The sequence below is a fragment of the Acanthaster planci genome, unplaced genomic scaffold (assembly GCF_054643075.1).
Source record: "Acanthaster planci isolate LZ-2023a unplaced genomic scaffold, COTS_SCS Contig25, whole genome shotgun sequence".
In the NCBI taxonomy this organism is placed as follows: Eukaryota; Metazoa; Echinodermata; class Asteroidea; order Valvatida; family Acanthasteridae; genus Acanthaster; species Acanthaster planci.
In genome coordinates, this window is record NW_028257649.1 from 7,903 (window position 1) to 29,364 (window position 21,462).

Below are 21,462 nucleotides of genomic sequence, written 5' to 3' on the forward strand. Positions count from 1 at the left end.
AATTGTAGTTCTGGAGTTATACAACATTTATTGTTCACGTGTTCTCCAAGTGCTCGTCCGCTTTAATTAGGGGACCGTTCCTCCTTCCTCCCACTGTCCAACTGACGTGGGGCTATTCCGCTACATATTCATACAAGTTTCCTATCCATATTTGCAGTAGTTAGGGAAATAGCTGCAAAAAGAAGTGCGAGTTCTTGTCTGACTGCTTTACATTTCTACGTAATTCTGACTTGGATAAGAAATTTTGGCTCTATCCCATTCATTCATTCATTCTTGGGCCAAATTATCTATGAAACGGTCATTGTGGGATTCGGATACGTCTGAGTAATCACTTTTCGGGATCACTTGGGCACATGGAATGGAAGATTGTCAGCTCTCCTGACTTGAAATGTTGGAGCCATTGGTCTGGAGTGAGATTATCCCCTGAGAAGTCATTGTGTATTGCGGACGCTGGAGAAATCACTAGGAAAACGTCCCATTGTGTAAACAGTGTTTGGTCTGTGTTCGGTGGTACGTAGCCCAGTACAGTGGAAGCCTTGCGTCAGTGTCAAAATTGGCGGGAGAATTGGCAGGGTTTGCAGCCAGAATCCCGATGTGAGCACTGATGCAGGAACATGTGGGAGGGTGGTATCCCTTGGACATGTCGGGGTGTATGAGCTTGGTCCAGGAAAATTTATTTGGCGGGAAAGATTGGATCCCTTTCCTTTCACTTGTGTGGAGTGTACTTTAGGCTGTTTTGCCTTGGGTAATTCCACTTTGAGAGATGCAACCTGAACTTGCATGCAATGGGATGCAATGTAGGTTTAATTGATACATAGTGACAACACTGTCGATCTGGAGGATGTGACTATGCTATTTGGGAGAGAGCAAACCTGAAGATACCGCTTCCGCTAATCGGCTGGTATTCTCGGGCAGATTCTTGTTTCACCATCAACCCACAATACTCCCTAAAGGTGCAAGGAGTACAAACATGACAAGGATAATAAATGATGGCCCTATCCCACTCAGAGACGCTCGGTCTTATAGATATATAATCCAAACGAATAAAGTTTGGGTGCTTTCGAAAAAAAAACACATTTATTTGAGGGTGTGTCACTGTGTGATTTATTTCTACGTGGAGACTAAAATGGAGCCTCGGTGGGTAGAAATAATAAAAATTAAACTTGTGTAGACCGATCAAAACCATGTTTAGCCAAGCTGTGGGTTGGGTTGTACCTGAGAAAGTAGCGGGAATGCATTTTCGTCCCTTTGGGGACTCATCAGCCGCTTGATTCAAATATGAATCGGGGTGTAAAGGTATGGTTAGTGAGTGGAATGGCACTCACTGACGGAAAAAGTGATTACATTTCCTCTGATCATGATATTTGTGCACAATTAGTTTGAATGGGTTTGCTCATTCAAAAGTGAAATGAGAATATCTAGAGCGTTATCAGATTTCTCATGTGTGGCGGACCGATAGTCCTCCGTGTGGCTGAGTTTGGCTCTGACAATGTTTTTCTTGATATTTTTAGCTACCTTGTAGGCAACTAAAGGAGGTTTGGGGAAAACTTCCTTTAATGTTGGGTTGCCAGAGATGAGGTGCCAGTGTTTAAGAAGAGCTCTTTTGATGTCTTTGTGTTTCACATGAGGATTGTGCATAGTGGTGAAGACGAGTGGGAGTTCTTTTTTGTTTTTCACTTTTCTCTCATTGTGAATCATAGATTCCCGTTGCCGGAAATCAATGGACTGCATCGATCTTTGAATCTCGGCTTGATCATAGCCTCGTTTCAAATGTTTTTCTGCGAAACTTTGTGTTTTTTGTAGAAACTTATTCCCACTATTAGTGTTTCTCGCATATCTTAGGATTTCTCCTTTGATGAAGCCGTGGAATAACGTGTTGTGGATGGGATGAGGTTTTTTTCAGGTATTGGAATGTTTCCCTTGGTTTTGTGAATACTTTCGTATCCAGGGTACCGTTTGAGATGAAACGCGGACCTTTGAAAATTGAAAGGTCTTGGTAGGTAATGGAAGTTTCGGATGCCTCAAAAGTGAATTTGAGGGTGGGGTGCAGTTGATTCATGTGGTGAACGAATTGGGTGAAAGAATCGAGTTGGCCATTGTAGACGATGAGGATGTCGTCTCTGAATCTAGCCCAGAAAAGGATTTTGTCCATGGGGGCTGAGATTTCCGACTCAAATTCATTTAAGCTACGTCGCAAATGTCTGGGCTTGAGACTGATCCCATTGCACATCCGATTTTCTGTCTGAAGAATTTACCTCCAAACTGAAGATAGTTGCAGCCTAGAACAAGTTCTAGGAGAGTGCAGACGTAGTTGGATGGGGGTTTGGTTATGGCGTAGCCGAAATTTGTCCTGTTGTAGGCTTTGCATACCGATTCAATGGTTTGCACCCGTGGATGTTGGTGTACGTGGAGACAACATCGATGCTTGCCAGGAGTGAGTTTCGGGGAAAGTTTCTTTTTCTAGTTTGGGGATACCAGGTGTACGGAAGTTTGAAAGGCCTTTGTTTCATAACTTTGTTATGCATAAGAAGTGTAATTCTCATTCGTCTTTGATATTTGTGGATATCATGAAGAAGTGAGAGGCGGTTCGGTTTAGCCGGGGTGGCAACCAAGTTTAAACCTTTACCCAATGCTATTTTCTCCGTTGGGGAGTTTAAGAGCCTGGAAAGGTTTGTAATGAATTGTTCGCTTTGTTTGGCTTGGTTTTTCCGCTGAGTCGAATGGGATGGCCTTTGGAGATTTGAGCAGTTATGGGCAAATCTGTTGGCTTTAGTTTTGTGTCTTCCTTCTTTATGGAAAGGGTGAATTTTTCTTCTAGTCATGGTAACTGACAAATAGGCAGTTATGGTAAACAGCAAAAAAACTCTCTTTAATGGAAGAGGTAGTGGCTCTGAAAAGAGCCGTTGTGTTTGTTGGTGACTAACTAGCGTCTCCGCCTCGAACCGCCATTCTCAGTCACCTATCGTTGGGGTCATGCAGGTATGAGTAGATGGTACATGTTACCGGGCCATCCCCTACGTTAGTCGGCGTGTTCCGGTGGACGCAATACGGTTGTGCAAGCACAATGCAGACCACACCGTAGGTAACCGGGCTACTCTGCCGCCGAGGTTTCTGTACACTGCATGTTGTTCAGTCGAGCACATTCCCCCCTACACCCGTGACTAGACTCGAACCAGCCGTTCTTTGAGAAACAATGATTAAGTACAAGCATTCTACCAGATACAACCTTTCCTGTAGCCTGTTCTCGGAAGCCTGCGGGAGACGACTCCACACTTTGCCCGCAGACTTATGCATTAGATGTGCTATTTGTTAATTTATAAACTGGAGGATCCTGCTCGACAAGCCTTTGTTTAAGTTCTTGGGACCCCCCATCCACACTTCTTTATTTATTCATGACATATTGTAATGGACAGTTATGTAGTAAACAAAGAATGAATGAAAGAATGACACCCCCCGATCGCCAGTCACCTAATCTCACCGATGTCTGAGACAGTGGTGATCCACGGGCAACCTGCTCCATTTCTGGTCATGCCCTGGTGATGACACTGTTCATCCCAGTTCATAAAGTGGCTTGTGACTTGGCTGAAGACTGAATGACTTGTGATGGACTGAACTACCAATGTGCAGCACTGAAGTACGTGTATGACCTGTTATTATGAAGCACTGAAGTAGTTTAGACCAGATGGTCAAGACCAAACTGGAACTGAGATCATATCAAGGTATTAAGACCATATCTAGACCGAGACCAGGGGATACCCAGACCAAGACTGAAACCAGGGGATACCCAGACCAAGACTATAGGGGGTACCCAGACCAAAACTATGGGGTACCCAGACCGAGACTAGGGGGTACCAGGCAGACCCAAACAAGGGGCCTACTGAGACCAAGACCATGGGGAACTACCAGAACAAGATCGGTACCAGGGGTACCAAGACCGAGACCAGGAGGTACCAAGACTAAGACCAGGGGGTACCCAGACCAAGACTAAGGGGTACACAGAACAAAACTAGAGGCACCAAGATCATGCAGGGGGTACCCAGACTGAGATCATGACAGGGGGTATACCAAGACCTAGACTAGGGGTATCTGAATACAATTGCGGGTGTGTTCCAGCAGAAAGTTTGCTGCACCGTGACCACTGCCATGAACTCAATGTAGCCGTCCTCTGTTTTTCACTAAAGTCCTCTGCAAACGCTTAGCATACCAGGGGTGAGATTTCTAGGGGATTTGTTATGATTTTGGGATTTTTTCATCAGAATTATCCTGATTTCAGGATTTTTCATCAGAATAATCCTGATATCAGGATTTTCTTTCATCAGAACTATCCTGTTTTTCACGATTTATTCCAAATTCTCCTGATTTCAGGGTTTTTTGTCAGAATTATCCTGATTTCACGATTTCCTTCATCATAATTATCCTGTTTTCAGGATTTTTATAGCACGCCTTTGTAAATCCTCTGGAAAATGATACCATATTCCTATGCCATGGTGGGACTTTAAATCTTTTGGTATTTATTTCCTGGATGTTCATTATTTTCCTCCAATCTCAGCCCTGGTGTATGGTGTTATAAATTGTGTCAATAAAGGACAAATGTCAAGTACATGTATATAACTGTATATATTTCAATGCATTTTTGGAATGCAGTCTTCCAAAGGCATCTTTTTCAATGTGTCTCAGTTGAATCGCCTTACATTTGAGTGGAATGATTACAAATGAAGCTCAATAGGAATGGTTAATAGAGGAATGACTTGGTGTATTTATAGTCATGTAGAAGTCGAACAGTGATCATGAAAGACAGAGAGAGAGTCTGTTGAATCTTACAAAATACTACATTAAATGAGTTAATTGCCTTGTGTGATACATGACACTGCTAAAAAAAGCACCAGTTAGAAAAACGGATCCACACATGCTGCTTGCCCTTCCATTTGCTGTTCCTCAAAATCTTCACTTTCAAGCCCCTGACTAATGTCAATTTTTCTTTCAACAAAAAGAAAAACTCTCTTGACCTTAACTATGTCTTAATATATTAAGTGCTAAATGCATTTTTTGTCCAGCACTGATGGTTTTGAAGGTTTGTGCACATATTATATGACAAGCTGTTTTCTCATCAACTTGCAGCAGTGCACCAGATGCTTTTGATGGTCATGCCCAAAGATTTTTTAGCGCCGCATAGCGGCGCAAGATGGAGAACTTGGCCAAAAGGTGCTATCACCATAGGTGAGTGTGAATGTTAATGCATAGATGCAGGCATACCAGGTGTGCGTGCCTGTCACCTTGCCTGCGCCTGTTGCATAAGCAACGGTATTAACAATTCTGCCACCTTAATTGGCACTGCATTTGAAATCGAAAATGTGCACCGATTTGATTTCAGTATGTTTTCTTTAACTTTTCGTAATAAAAAATTGCCAAAACACACATTAATTAAGCATTTTATGCAAACGATTGCTGAAAATTATATGATGTTGGTATTCAAGAATAATGATTTCTCTCCCTTCCAGAGTTCAAGCAGTATTTCCATCACCTGATCCCAAAGCCATGAAGGACAAGCGAATGGGAAAAGTGGTAGCCTATACGCCAGGCCTGAAGAATGGAAAAGGACATGTATGAGCCAGCCAGCAGTAGGGTAAATGATGGACAGTCTTTTGTTGTGTAAGGAATTCATACCTTTTTCTTGATAATCAAACAACCGGGAGTGTGCTGGATAATCAAGTGTTTGATCAGTCATCAAATACTTGAATATTTGGTTTTCAAAATCAAGCATTCAGAGGTAGAAATCCGTAAAATAAAAGGGGAAGTAATGAAATCATTTAGTTACAAAATTGCATTAAACAGGTATCTCCATTGTAACACACCTCTTGCTGGCTCTTTATCCCAATTGGTTGAAATATAGTCAGATGTTTAGGTCAGTACATGAATCTTGCATCAGCGTGAATCATACACCAAGACATTGTGCACATGTGAATTCCAGAGACTAATGCCTGGCCAGGCACCAGCACTTCAGAGTTTGTACTGGAGCCTCAAATGAGCAGAACATTGAAGTACAATTCTAAAGCACTCAATGGAAAAAAGAAGTGTTACTGTAATTATTGAATTGCTTGTTGAATTGCTGAGTTGTATGGTTGAATTAAAACAGTTTCAAAGTTTCTTGTCCTATTTTACATATATGGCCTGTGGCCTCAGAAGAAAGAACCCTCTTCTGATCACTCATAGTTCCTCAAGCTAGGAGCATAAACACGTTCTGACTTCATTGCAAGTTTCTGTGTGTAAACTAATACAGGTATACATGTACACTGTAAAGTAGCTGTGCATATGTCCAGCAATAAGGCCAAATTACTCTGACTTGCAGTGTTCCTTTTCTCATGATTTCTGATCTTGCTGTTACTAAGGGAATAAATCACCAATTAGGACCAAACCTGTTTAACTAGGAGACAAATCCCTCAGCTGAAACTCAGGAGGGAAAAACCACTCAGATGAACAAACAGAAATAGTTGGTTGCTGCTGTTTGTTGGAAACTGGGATAGAACCTAATATTTGACTTTAAGGAAGATTGAAGTTAGCCTCACAAACAACTAACTCTGTATGATGTACAAGGACACTTCCTACTCTTAGAGAAGTGCAGGTGTTTGCCAAGTCTCTCATCAGAGTCCTTCCACTGACGGTTTGTGTACAGACAAGGGGCCACTTAAATTTTCAATGTTTTTTAAATTTCGATTTTTTAATATTTTTTTGATCCACGTACCTACCCCAATTTTGTTTTAAAAAATTGAATTTTCATCCAGTATGTGTACATTATACATGCATTTGATATAAATTCATATACATGTAAAAATCTATAATGCAACACAGTATGACAAGATGATGGCTGGCATTGCAATAAATGATCGTGGTCGATCACGCACGCAACAGCATGCCATGTCTAATCCACTCAAAAATGGATCTCCCAAGGTACGGCTACGCCTACAGTCAATTACCGCGTCTCCACGCACATGCATATGTATTTCTATTGAAATGGAGACGTAGACCTAGCTCTAGCCAACAGATTGGGATGCAGTTTGCTGCTGTCTGGTTAGTCTTAGATACAAGGTGATGAACATATCACCATTATTAGTAACTGGTTATATAGTAGGTTTATATAATACGCATGGTACCCTGCTACATTTGTCTTTTATCACCGCTGCAAGCGCCCACCTTCCAAGTCTTAGAGTAAAAAACCACCTCATTCCATGATGTTTCACACGTTCATAATAATGCACAGGAAGGGTCAATCTGTCTGTATATGGAAACAAAGTTAATAAAGATTGCATTTTTGGAATGCTGGCGTGGCGTGCATGCTACATGTATTTCAGGCAAGTCAGAAAAATAATATTCTGGATTTTAATATAAAAAGTAAATTTCGATTTTCAATTTATTTCCTTGACCCATCCGCCCACTATTTAAAAAAAAAGTCAAAATTTAAAAAACACTGACAATTTTGAGCGGCCCCTTAGGAAGACCAGTGTCCATTGCTGGAAAATCACCTGGCAAACCATTCACCCTTGCTCAATTTGTAATTCACTCATTTGTTTTTTACTGCCTGGTCTTGTCACAGGAGGAGTACTATCACATCTTGGCTGAGAAGATCTACAAGATCCAGAAGGAGCTGCGGGAGAAGCGATAGAAGATGAAGCAGGAGGTACTGATGCTGCCGCTGGAGGCATCCCCATTAATGCAGCAGCGCTGCTGCCCCAGCCTCAGCCTCCCCACTAACTGCCCAGACCAGTATGTCCACTGGGAAAATGTAGCTCTTTCAACCAACTTATATCAGAATTATGCTGTACATAACGAAATGTTTATGGTCTTGAAGGGTTATTTTGGTGTCAGTGTTGCTTTGGCTCAGCAATGAAAAGTGGACTGGTAGAATGGGGCGTCAGGTTGGCATAGTGACACTTTTGTCACCTTCCACTTCTGTGAATCCAGCCCAGGTTATCATGTGGATTTTTCAGTCTTTACTTAACTTTGTGGGTTTTTCTCATCTCTATAATGATCATGGGGAGTTTTTCCTTCCACTATCCTCATATATTTGCAGTTGTAATTTGCAGTTGTAGATCATCACATTTCTGAAGTGGTTACTGGCAGCCCTTTGAAAAACATGCTGGAGATTATATTGATACCATCAATAAATAAAGGGGGAGTTTTTATAATTTTATTGTTGTTGAAATTACACAGGGGAAATGGTAATGTTTATTGTAGCAGGGCCAGGTTTCCTTCAGTTTATTTCTAAATGTGGTCATAATACAAACTGATCCTTTGTGGTTTACTCAAAGAAGTCTGTACACAGGTTAACATAAATTTGGTGTGTGATTTCTACTTACAGTTTTATTTCAATTCCAAACATCTGTAACTTTTTAAGTTATCACTGAATAGTCAAGACCTTTTCTTTATTTGTAGTTTTCTGAAGGCTTTTATTTTACTTCATATTTGAACAGTGATGTCATCCATAGATCATCGTGCAATTTTAATGACTGCAGATGAATTGACTCAGAGTGTGTACAAAATGCAGATGTAAAACAAAAATTGTACGATGTAAACAACAAATAAAAGTGTAATGCAAATGTGAATTTTATGTTTTGAAACACATTCCATATCTCAGTATGTGGTATGAAGATGTCATTTGTACTCATAGTCAGTAAATGTAACTAACTCAAGCCTAAAATTGTATTTGTAATAGGAGCTTCACTCATTAGGTGCTTCTGGAAAATGCCAGAAATCTTTTTTTCCGCACACAACTGTTCTTTCTTATTATCTTGATCAGGACTTGAACAAACTTTTGTCACAAATAAATTACATTGCTAATTTGATAGACAAACTAACAGATATTTACATGTATGTACATAGGGTCTGCTGCTTGACAAAGAGAAAACAAATGAAATGGGAAGGGGGAGGTTCAACAGCAACTCTTAAACTTGAAGGTCCCTTTTCCTTGAATGTCTGTATTTAAACAAGATATGTTCTTTTTTTCTCCTAAATCCACTTTGGATGTAACCATGATCTGGCTATCTATATACACAGGTAGGCCTACATGCTAATGGTTTCAAACTTCAAGCATACCTTGACTCGATCAACTCAACTGACATTTAAACATGTCAGTGCTCTGTTTGTTTTGTTTTTCAAGCACACACAAAGTCTGAGTCTGTGGAGGTACACCGTGTGTTGAATTTTAACTTGGCAGCCGTGCATATATGTCCCTGTTGTAGTATGTACCACTCCATGGGCATGTCCCACATTGTTGAAAAGTGTGAGGTTGTGCTAAGAAATGTGTGACAAATACTCTTCAAATGACTGGTGTAAATCACTATGGTATTTGGCTGTGTTGGTGGCCATATCTTACCTTTTTCAAGAGCTGAAATGTTTGGCCAAAAATTATACTCAACTGCAAGTGGACAAGAGGAAAGGGATGGAAGATTTGAGAAGAAAATTGCTATTCATGTTTCTTCATTTCCACTAGTTTGATTGTTTTTCCATAAACAGAAGATTCACTATCCGATGTGCCATACCTGGTCGTGAAAGCCACAGATGTGAGTCTTAAGATGGCAACACCTTGCGATAGAAGAATAAAATAGAAAGCTTGAGGCTTTAGTACTGAACAGGTCCAGTCTCCCTCAGGAAACTTCTAAGTGCCTTTAGTCTATGCATCTTGTATTCCAAAATGGTCCACCAATCAAAAATGGGCTTGTTTATGTGTCAGGCGTATGTAAAATAAATACAAGCCCTTTGCCTTTTAGACATTTTGGAGAAATATGGGTTAGAAAGTACAGATTTGATATTGTATGACCTGTTCTATGCCACTCAAGGTCTGAATACACTTGAGGCAAACCAAGGGAATTTTTGTGCACAAAATGATTTTGAATTCTAGATGAGTACTCCATGTACTTTTTGTAATTTCTGCAATCAGTGTAATAGTCGGAGGATTTTAATTGAATGAAATAAAATATGTAGCCTGAGACATTAATAATATGTCCATGATTTGAACTGCACTTTATTGCTTTCTTTTTGCAACTTTCTGTTCCTCTTAAGTTACTTGGAAAGTTATGCCTTATGAATTACTCTCATCATTGAAAAGTGCTCCAGAAATTTAAGAAGCTATTAAAGGAAAAATGATGTAATGAGGACACCCCAACGAATATGAAGTTTTTTAGAAGGTATAGCTCAATTTGTTTTTCCTGAATGAAAGAATAAGATAAAGAAATAAGTCTCTGATTTACATCGAATTATATTGTGGAAATATTTCATTTTCTGAAACGGGATGGGGGAGGGCACTGCATTCATCAGCATTAAACTAAAAAAATATCAATGGTAGAGGGGTGTTAACGCTGAGGTATTTTCAAGCAGTTTAATTTGATTTACTCACGTTTCCCCAATGTAAAAACTGTGATATAGAAACAAAATGAGATAGAGGGCTCTCTGATTTGGAAAAATGTTCAAAGAAACCCCGGTCAGAGGCAAAAGCAGGGATAACGCAAAACAGTTTCAAAACAGCGGTCCCAAATCCCATTTGCGATTTTCACCCACTTTTTTCTTTCTTTCCCCAGGAGGAGATGGGAACCCCCCTCTCTCTTGTAACATGTGCACATGCACGAACTTGAGAGCGCGCCTCTTGTACTACTTGACCTCCAAGTCACTGCTCTGTGTACATGTACGCCGTGGGTAGTGACTTGGACCATAGACCTAGAGGAGAAAATGCTTGGACCGGACGTTCTCGAAGCTCAAGTAGTCTAGTTGGCGCAACTGGCCTATTCCGATTGAGGGCGCTGTGCATAGTTATGTCCCGCCATGATTGTACGGCGTTCGAAGTTTTACTTTTCGCGTTTTGTAAAAACTTCATGATTTTTACCACAAAAAGGACGTCATTGGTGAAGTGTTGGACAGCCTATGGAACCATATTTCCATATAAACAACTCAAAAGATGGCCAATTGATGCAGGTAAGTTAAAAACCACTTTTTGTTTTCAGGACTTGCTAACGTTTTGACATACAATGTAGCATGGTGCACTCTGCCTAGTCGCTAGTCGGTGCTGAGGCCCACCGTGCATGCCTACTGTTTACTGCGCACCGTGTGGTGTCAGTCATTTGTAAAAGTGTAGGACTAACGTTACCTAGCCCAGTGGATGTCGTCTACAAATTACAATACAGTGGAAATGTACTTCCAGTAGGTATGACATGTATGATACCCAGAAATTAAAAATGTATAAAATTGTATAAAGTTTGAAACCAGAGAAATTCAGTGGTACATGTACATACATGTACAAACGGTAAGGTCATACAATGTTTCAATGGGAAGTTACAACCCTTTGAAATTTCAAAGTCATCAGAGCCTTCTGCTGGGCATTTTGCTGTGACAGGCAGACCCAAGTACACATGCATTGTTTAAAATGCGGTTCACAAATTGTACACTAAAAATACTTTATTTCTACTGGAAAGAATAGCTAGCCTACATGTATGACAATACAGGACATTTGATGTTGTAGGGGCTGTTGTAATACTGCGCATCACAACTGCGCGCGTGTATTTCCCCATTCACAAATATTGGCGATCGCGGTCTCGTGTTTCCACTGTTGCACTCTGGGATAGCTTGATGTTCCCCCGCTGCGTGGTGGTGTATTTTTGTCCTACATTGATAATAGCTGTTCAACATCGAAATCCGCATGAAAATTGGCTGATTTTTAAGCCAAAAACACCAATGTTCAGGTAAGGAATAGATTTTTCTTGGTTTTAGGGTGAAGGGGTTGTGTGAATGTCGATGAATGCATTTTTAATCAATAGAACGGCATTGAAACTACTTGAAACAGCTTACCTCACGTGGGTATAGTACATGTACATTGCACACGATCGCAATCGATTTTTATGTTGGGACTCACGCTTCAACTTTCGATTATCATGGCCTGATGGATATGTTGTGCAAGTGGTAGTTACTCATTTAAACATAATGGTGATCACTCATTAGTAAGACGCCACCAACATCATAGTTGAGGCTGTTCCATTATGTATGCTCACTCCCTGCTTATTGAATGGAGTTATTTGCTTTGATTTTTAAACATTTTAAAATGATTTTTGTTTGTTTTTGAATTAGTTCCAAAATCTTTGGAAGTAATTGTTTTATTCTAGAAATATTTTCTGATAGGTATAGGCATACGTTTTCCTATCATTTTCATTTCTCCATGACATAACTTTGTTATACTTGGTCAATTATTGTAATTCCAATCCCTGGCTCTTGTGGGAAAGAACGATTGTTAAAAACACTTGGTTTGGGCTGAAGGAATTCTTAGTGACAGGGGTTGTGTTTTCTTGTGCAAATGGGAGTGTTCTATTTTTTAATCAATTTAATTATTTTTGTATTTTTTTATTTTACCAATATGATTAAATTATTTTACCAAATTGTTACAGACTTTGACTGCCATCCAGGGCTGGGTACCATCCATCAAAATGGGAGTGACTTTAGAAGTATGGCGTCTCGGAGTTGGCCTCTTCTCTGCACATTCATCCAAAGCTCGATGTCAACATTCTTCAAGTGAAGCGACAGGGAGTACATGTACCTTTAGTGTAGGTACTGGTTGCACAACCTTTCTGGTAATTCTCCTGAGTGTATCTATGGGAAAGGCAGCCTTCAGTTGTATACCAATTCGTTATGAACCACTTCGAGTTTGTGGAGACATTGAACTCAATTCTGGACCAATGCCTCCAACATCACTTGATATGGACTTGATATCACTTGATATGAAACTTTCAAAGTCTGTAGCTTTGCTGTTCAAGGCCGGGTTTTCACTATTTTGGTGTCGTTTTGTGCAGAATTATACATGTACACTCTGTATAGCTTCATTGTAACGACTTAAAAAAAGTAAATTAACAAAGCAATCTTTTTGAAGTCAGTGCCTTTTTGTAGGGTCTTACCATTATTTTTGCAATTTTAAGCAAGAAACCCCCATAGCAAGCGTGATACTGTACAAAACATAAATGTAAAAATGGTTCATGCAAAAAGAAAAACAAACTGGAAAATACAAAACTGAACAATGTTATGTCAGTAGAAGTTATCTAAACAAAACTTGTATAGAAACACATTCAGAAAGAATAAAAAGACATTTAAAAGTGTTACGGAGTTCAAGCCTTATGGAAAAGAACAAATGTGATGAAAGTAGCTATAAACTTATAAAAGTGAATGTAAAAAAACATGAATCAAGGTTGTTAAAACCAATAAAGTTTTGAAAGACTGTTATCATCCGCAAGCGCAATGGTGACTTTTGCCTGATTCACATCACATCAGCCTTCTTTTCAAAGCTTTATTTTCCCCAGTGTGAGATCTTACGGAAGAAGGCAAACTGGAAATATTGGTAAAAAAAGAACAAAAAGTTCATGAATGCAGCATTTAAAGACATTCCTCCAAGTTCTCTTTGTGAGAAAATATAATTTTTGAGGAAGTTGGTCTACATTTGCAAAAACAAAGGACAAAAATTACCTTAGAAACCTTGTTCCGCCACCGATTTTAACAATTTAAAAGCCTGAGTGGTGCAACTTACATGTAATCTTGCTCATCAATAGATGGCTGCATTTTTCGACTTGGTTTGTTAAGCGAGGGCAGGCAAACCAAAATTGTACCAGTTGCTGCATCTAGCGCCATCTAAGTGAATATGGCAGCGCGCACGATGGTCAGCGGTTTGGTTGGTCTGATTTTGTCTGCTTTTGCAAGAAGGGAGCTACATTTTTGAAATTATCTCAACATTTAATGAAAGAAAGACTTATGAATATTTAAGAGTAATTATCCCTTCATGAACAAGACCAGAGAACTGAACTCAGGGACAGGTGGACGCTTGCATTCTAACTTTGTTGATTGGCCTGAGCAGCCATTTATTGAACTTGACACATTTCAGGTTCTCACCCAAAGCTGGTGAAGCGAAACTGCAAATATCTTACGTGCATTCAGGTAAAGTATAGATATTCAGCGAAACGTACAGAGATTGTTCCCGCCCGAAACTGGTGACGTGGAGCAACTCACGTCAGCAAAATCAGCAAAATCATCAGCAAAATGTATAAAGATATCAGCAAAATGTACGAAAAAGCAATTATCAGCATTTGTTCCCACCCAAAGCAGATGGAGTGGTAAATCATTTTGGAGTATTCCTGTGCAGTACAAAGCCTTCGATATGCAAATTCAAACAGCAATTACAAATTACAGAATACAAAATTACCCAATTATCATGAACAAATTAACAAGGATCCAGTCCGGTGTACAATATCTTTTGGGCCAACCATCCTAAGTCATCAATATCAAACGCTGTGATTGGACAGCAATTTCCATGAAGTGGGGCCTGACTTGGGCCTGCACTGGCTTGCTGGAATATCAGTCAACTAATAAGCATTTTCAAAAACAACTAACAACTATTTACGTCTAACGACAGAAATTGGTGAGTACCAAATGGCTTTTCTTAATTTGGCCCTTAATAATCTAGTGCTTCCCCCAATTAAGGAAGGGGTCAGGCGTTTCCTTTCGGCACATTCCCCGAAGTGTCGTTAATAATAATGCAGGGACTTAAAAACTGAGGGTCAATTTTGAGGTCCATGAATGAAATTTGCACCAACATCCACCAAAGTCGGTGACTTTGCCAATTCTGAGGAGGGCAAAAAACCCCCCTAAAACCATTAACCGTAACTCCCTAGGGTACATGTATGTACAAAGTTATATTAAAATTGGGGGGATTCAGGACCGTTAGGGTTGAGGAAAAAAGGGGCGAAATTCCCTTCTAGCTTCTTAAACCTGGCAACCGAGTACAGGAATTAGTAGATCGCTGTCGATTATTCTAAATCAGCAAAGTGGACTACCGACGGAAAGTGCATCAAAATTATTTGCAAAGCAACAAAAGAGGCATTGAAATAAGCTACGGCTGATAGGTGGTGGCACTGAACAGGGTGGAGGAGGGTTTCTTTTGCAAAAACAGACAGATTTTTCTCTTCGCCAACCAAACGCTACGGCTACTCAAGCAAAAGTGACTAGGGGTTCTCTCCAGAGCTACTAACATCTTATGGTCACGCCAGTAACTAGTTCAAGGCATTAAATCACCGTGCAAACAACCGTGAGTAACCACTACTGACCCACTAAGTGACATGTATCCTCCAATTGCCCATGGTGATAAATTATTTGAAGCTGCAATTTATTTTGCCTCAAATTGATTAAGAGGTGGAATAGCTTGTTTGGGACAGAGCAATATTCAATTGAAAAAGGACAGTTTTGTGTGACGGCAAAATAGGAAATGTCTTAACTTGGATGTGGGTGTTATACATGTAAATGTACCTTTGTCAAAAACTGCAAGATTTGTATAAACCTTACAGTCCTGGAAGTAGTGTAAATGGTAAATGAAGACAAGGTCCAACCTGAGGCTGAGCTAAAGACTACCCATACAAAATGCATTAATTGGAAGAAAAACCGAACCAACCAATAATGGCAACTTTTATTTATATTCAATGTGTAACCTTACAAGTGTCTTGGTTAAACAGCTACCGTAGCCTAGGCCTATTTAACTACATTTTTACGATTCGAAATGTTAACAGTCTAATATATAGGGTGCCCTCCTTTATTTCTGATTACTTAGACTGGCTTTTTTTACCCATACTGCCCTTACAGACAAAACGTCATACAAGACCTACCTTAGCAAAAAATGTCATTCAAATGGGTATATACATGTATATACATGTACATGTATACATGTAGCACTACACTGATGTTATGCACCACTGTAAAAACAGGGTGTTGGTAAAAGTCGGAGGTAGCCAGAGGTAGTCAGAGGTACCGTACATGTACATGTACAGAAAGAAGTTATTTTATTCTTCATTAACAATAGTAATTATAAAATATCCTCATTTGTATAGCGTGTCAGAACGGAGGTACATGTATAATCAACTGCGCCTGCAACAGTATTCACATGATTTTACTCGAAAACTTATGAAAATGACAAAGAATTTCTTTAATTAATGCCTACATGTATGTATCAGGTGCATGTTATTTTGTTTCCTTATTTACCCACCCTGACAACCGTAAATCATCCTAAATGGAATAATACGCCAGGCCGGAGTTAGCAATAAACCAACTCTTCACTCGATTTCTGCACGTGTATGGGTCAACCCGAAGGTTGAGTAAAAGTAGTTCAAATGTACGGTACTTGAAAAATTATTCAAAAATTACAAAATGTCTGAAATGAATGCCACAAGTGTTTTTCTCTTTATTTATTGACCAAAACATCCGTAAAATGTTCTCTATGGCATAGCATGTCAAGCAGGAGGTAATACATGTTGTGTAATATAAAAACTAACTCAATTTCTGGCATGTATGGGACTACCTGGAAGTTGATTTAAAGTACATGGAATTCAAACTACTGTAACTTGAAAAATCATCAAATATGACAATATTCAGGATGAATTCTTACAGAAGAAATCATTGTTTTATTTCTTCATTAAATTTTAGGGCAGTTGTTTTGTGTGTGTACATGTCCAGTGCATAGCGGCGCTAAAAAGGTACAAAAATAACCGTGTATCGGGGTAGGCTGGCAGGGGGTCACAGGGTCATTGCAACAGGTAACTTTTGAGTTGTTGTACATTGTAAAACATTACACTTTTTGGGTAGGTAGGTGAAAAGGAGAGGCAGTGAAGGATAGGATAAAGGAGACGGGGGTAGAGATGTAAAGTGGTTAAACTGGGGAGCCATAAAGATGAGAGACTCAGGAAGTACTACAAAGCTGCTTGTGTGATATTAACCTCATTTATTTCTTTCATTGGAACTCTTGCTCACAACAGAGTGAATTTTGTTAGCTTATAGCTACATGTACATGTACATGTATAAAACTGAACGTGAAGCTTGTTATGGAGCTCCTTGTGAATCAGTGTTGGATCAGTGTTGGAGGATTCCAAAAGATAATGTACAGTGTATGACAAGGAATCTAATGTTCACAATTCAAGATACACACTTGGGGAATTGTTAACTTTTTTTCTGTGAGAAGAAATAAGTAAACTTTACTTGATAACTGTAATTTTAAAGTGATTTCATTTTACAAATACTTGTAAGTCGTAATGCCAAAGTACACTGCTGAATTATTCGTATTGGCGACAGAGGCATTTGATTTGTGGTTACATGACACCGGGGGTGATTAGCATCTTTGAAGGATCTTCCGCTATGTTAACAACTGTTTACATGAAAATTAAATTGCCTGTTATTATAAATGTCACATCAATATTTTAACAATTAGTTCTTTGATAACTTTTTTTGAACAAAAGAACTAACAAATTTAGCTTTTGCATTGAGCTCGAAAACAGAGTTCAGTCAATGCAGATACATCCCACTGAATTTGCTTTAAATCCTTCCGACATTGACAACATCAAGTCTGGGCATTTGCGTCGCAGAGGGGGGCAAGGTGATCGCTGCCCCCTTTTTCCTTGAAAAAAGGGCAGTTTCCCAGAGAGAGTTCTTGTGATGCCCATCGATCTACATGCAGAATTCCTACCACTGGACCATAAGGTTTCGAAGTCGCACAGCTCTTGCATTGCAGACACATCCAGTGACTGGCATCCAGCAGCTGACTACATATTCCAACCTTTGAAACACACTCAGTATGGAGCCAATCAAGACATCCCTCACAGAACAACATCTTTTTGGATTCTTGTGGTTTGTTACAATCATCAGTGATGTAACAAGAGGACCATGTTGCCTCTATCAAACTATTTCTGATATTCACCAAGTAGTTCATGGTGTTGCCACCATTTGGGGGTTGGCGAGATATAGGAAGTGCAGACACTGACAAATTGGTATCTTTGCTAAACATTCTATGATTCCTGCAGTTTTTGGGTTGAGTCTTGACTTTGTTGCTAACTATTTGGTCTTCAGACTTCTGTTACAACCAGTGGTCTTTATTGATTAGCCTTTTTTTATAGTTTGATTGATGTTTATTTAATGTTGTTCATACCATGGTTACAGAGTAGAAGATGAATTAAGTTTTACAATAGTTTGCCTTAGAATGTACAATGTCAAGCAGAAAGATGTAGCACACGTTAAAGAAGAACATTTAGGTAAAGGGTGAAGCATAAATTTGCCTTTGTACCCTAAGCTATTGACAGACATACACATTAAAACATAGGACAATACAAGACATGAAAATGTGTTTTGGCAATGATACACACTGACAAACACTGACAGGCAGGAGATAATACAATGCATTAAAATCCAATTCTAGTCGGTACAGGTGATGTATTCAGAAAGAATTAGATTCCAAAATCTTGGTACAGTGTAAATGATTTTCTTTTGAGTAAATACATGTAATTGAATCCACTGTAATTTGCCATTTTCTACCTAGACAGCTGTTAAGAAGTTAACATCCAGCCTGTTCCTACTTATTCATCTCTTTGCCATCAACCTTTCAAGACGACATCACTAATTGATTAAGAGAAGAGTTACAATGTATGCATCCAAAAATTGGTAAGTTTATTTCCATTCCTGAGCAGTGTACATGTAGGATTTTCATTACACCTCATCAATGAAAAGTACTTGAGTTTCATTAATGAATCCTGAAAGTTTATTTTCCCTTTGTCTCAGTCACAAAAATAAGAGGGAAAAGTTTTAGTTTATTATATTTTTGGTCAGTTGCACAAATTTTCCTTTGTTCCCCATTCATCAAACTTGTCTTTCTCATCTTGAGAAATGTGTGGATAACATTTCAAAGTACCTCAGAGGGATGTTCTTTTTTGGCTTGTGCATCTCAACCAACCAGGATTGGCTAATTTAAATCATGTTGGTTTAAATCACCTGAGCACTGATTTTAATCACAGTTTCAATCCAATGACTTATTTGAACAATAATCACTGATTTAAAGCACTCTTTTGTAAAGAGCGGTACATGTATCTCCGTTTAAACCAATTAAACCAATCAACTTAAAGTACAACATGTCATCAACACATTCAGATATCCTTTCATTTCATCAGCACTTGACTGAACAGAACTTTGGATTTGAACAAACTTATATTAAGTGTATTTTTACAATATATGTTTTATATATTAAGTAATATTTTCACAATAAATGTTTGAGGGTCATTTGATTATCTGTCAAGCCAAGTGTCTTTTGGAGAGACTGTGTATGAAGAGTGAACTTTTTACACTCCAGCATGAAATGCTACCAGTATCAAAAATCTTCAGTTGTACCGCATGAGTCACATATGCTGTTATCAGGGTATTTGTTAAGGAGGAATTCTGAGTACTTTACAGATGTACATGTAGATGTACCTAGGCAAAGTCTTTTGGGCAATTCCGTATGGGAATTGAGAAAAATGGCAAATTTAAAGCTGATGGAATGAAAATTAAGTTTACTTTGCGTTGTCAATAAATGTGCAAATGGCATGGAGCCAAAAAATGTTTTTGAAAGTAAGGCAAAGTAAAAAGAACATGTTTCTTGTCCAGATTTTTGAAAAAACGAAGGAAGTGGGGCTTTTTATTTTGTATTGTTTTTCAAAATGGCCGCCATTTAAAAATTTCCAGCCAGTGTTTCCACTGTTCAAAGACATGTTAAAATGAAAAACAAGTTGGACGAAAGAACTGAACATATTTACAGTGTCGTTTAGTGTTGTATTGGTCTACAATGAATAGGTTTAACAGCCAAACGTCAAGATTTATTTTGGATGAGTAATTTTACAGATAAAATCAAGCACCAAAGTCAACTCTCAAAATCTACAAGTGTACACGCCAAGCTATAAATAAAAACGTGTTTGTGTTTTTCCATAAACATGGGAAGATAGATTAAAAACATTTGAGGCAATTTTTTTTCTTGACATTTTGTTGGTTTACTTTTGGAAGTCATATTTTTCAACTACTGAAATTTTACCTTTGGACCAAGCCCCATATGTTGGTGCCACAAGGTTGACTAGAAATGGTCAACTACATTGCATTTGAATATGTTCAGTCCAACTGTTGTTAACTACACTTGCATGTACATTGTACACGTACATGTGCATGTACATGTAGCTTATTTGGTTGAGATCAAATCACTCTAGATGTCTGCATTGTAGTTGACTGCATTACAGTTCTACATTGTAATAATGCATACATGTTACTTGTATACATGTACATGTACATGTATGGACAATTATATTGTGATTTCACAGCACATTAGGTTATTCAGTGTTCCTGGTTTGTGTAATTCTGTGACCATGTTTAATGTATGCTGTTGGATACATGGAACAAGTCCTACCCCACAAACTGAAGCAAGATTAAGCAGTTTGAAGCTGACAAATGTACAGTAATTTGAAGCAATTGCCTTGTTTCTGATCAGAACTCAGGGTTCAGAAGTTGGAAATTTCATGCTCTTTTCCAATACACCCTTGTTGCTACATGTACATGCGTAAAAAAGCTTTCAGATAGGCATACGGACATGACAGATGCATTGTATTATGGTTTATATTAATATGATTAAAGCTGAAAAACATGCCCAAATTAAAAAAGGAAAGATTGCTGTTCAAGAATTGGCATTTTTCAAGGTACATGTACATGTACATGCACATTTCACATGTGTAATTCCGTTACCATTTTTTGTAATTCCGTTACCACTGCTTTTTTTGGAAAAATGACAGAGCATGGAATATTTGTAAGTATTAATACCCTAAAACTGCTGCTAAGTTGAAACTATGTGTACATGTACATGTACCGTAAAAAAGATAAATGGGTACCTGTGGCCTCTATGTTATAGATTTCATAGAATTTTTTTAAAAATTATGTTAGAAAAAATGCTTCATATTTACTAACGTAATTCTGTTACTGAAACATTCTGGGCCTCGGACCTTTCTACATGTAGGATGTTTCAATATTTTATTACTGGTTTGATGGTAGGGCTATAACCAGACCTTATTGAAGTGTTTGCAATCAGGAAGGTCGTACAGTGTACGACTAATTCATAACAGGGAAAATACACATATAACAGTCAACTTTGTTCTGAAATGTAATTCTGTTACCAAGGAATTGCCTTATTACTGTACATGTATGTACATGTACATGTAGACGGATTTCTTGTGGGCATCTTTTTCCCAGGTTTGCAAGCCTGTTGCCTGACCAGAAAGGGGGTGGGGGAGGTCGTCAACCCCAAAGTGGAACCTTTTCACTTGATAACACATGTTTTTATACAAAGGCATATTATAATGTCCTTTGGAACAAGACAAGTCACATGTACATGTACATGTTTGTCATGAACCGAAGGATGCATGTAAGACTTGTACTGTATATTTCAGTTTTCAATATTCAAGGCATGTGGTAAATTGGCCTGGTGTGAATTTGCTCTTGACCTGACGCCCTGAATCGGACGCTGGGAGATGAGCTAATGGTATGACCATTATTATTACAAATCTCAGAAAATTCCACAGCAAATTATAGAAGTTAAATAAAAATTGATCAATTCTAGTAATTAAACTAAATAAA

The 21,462-nt window shown here is 38.7% G+C and overlaps 2 long non-coding RNA genes across 12 annotated transcripts in view; both read left to right on the forward strand.

The window, feature by feature from the left end:
• The first annotated feature begins 529 nt into the window (after window positions 1-529).
• On the forward strand, window positions 530-9,991 carry LOC147795447 (uncharacterized). 3 transcript variants are annotated; one of them, XR_015423896.1, is made up of 3 exons: window positions 530-594; window positions 5,499-5,649; window positions 7,589-9,991. It is a non-coding gene; the product is annotated as an uncharacterized LOC147795447 (long non-coding RNA). The 3 variants fall into 3 exon arrangements; XR_015423895.1 differs by lacking the exon at window positions 530-594 and adding an exon at window positions 3,026-3,719; XR_015423897.1 differs by lacking the exon at window positions 530-594 and adding an exon at window positions 3,026-3,634.
• An 804-nt stretch (window positions 9,992-10,795) lies between these two features.
• The window catches only part of LOC110990709 (uncharacterized), a 57,134-nt gene continuing 46,467 nt past the window's right edge, over window positions 10,796-21,462 (forward strand). For 5 of the 9 annotated variants that reach the window (XR_015423885.1, XR_015423892.1, XR_015423886.1 and 2 more), the window contains exons 1-2: window positions 10,796-10,959; window positions 18,362-18,483. This is a non-coding gene — a long non-coding RNA (uncharacterized LOC110990709). Of the gene's footprint in view, window positions 10,960-12,419; window positions 12,580-18,361; window positions 18,484-21,462 lie in introns of all 9 variants that reach the window. The other 4 variants (XR_015423889.1, XR_015423884.1, XR_015423890.1 and 1 more) reach the window with 4 other exon arrangements.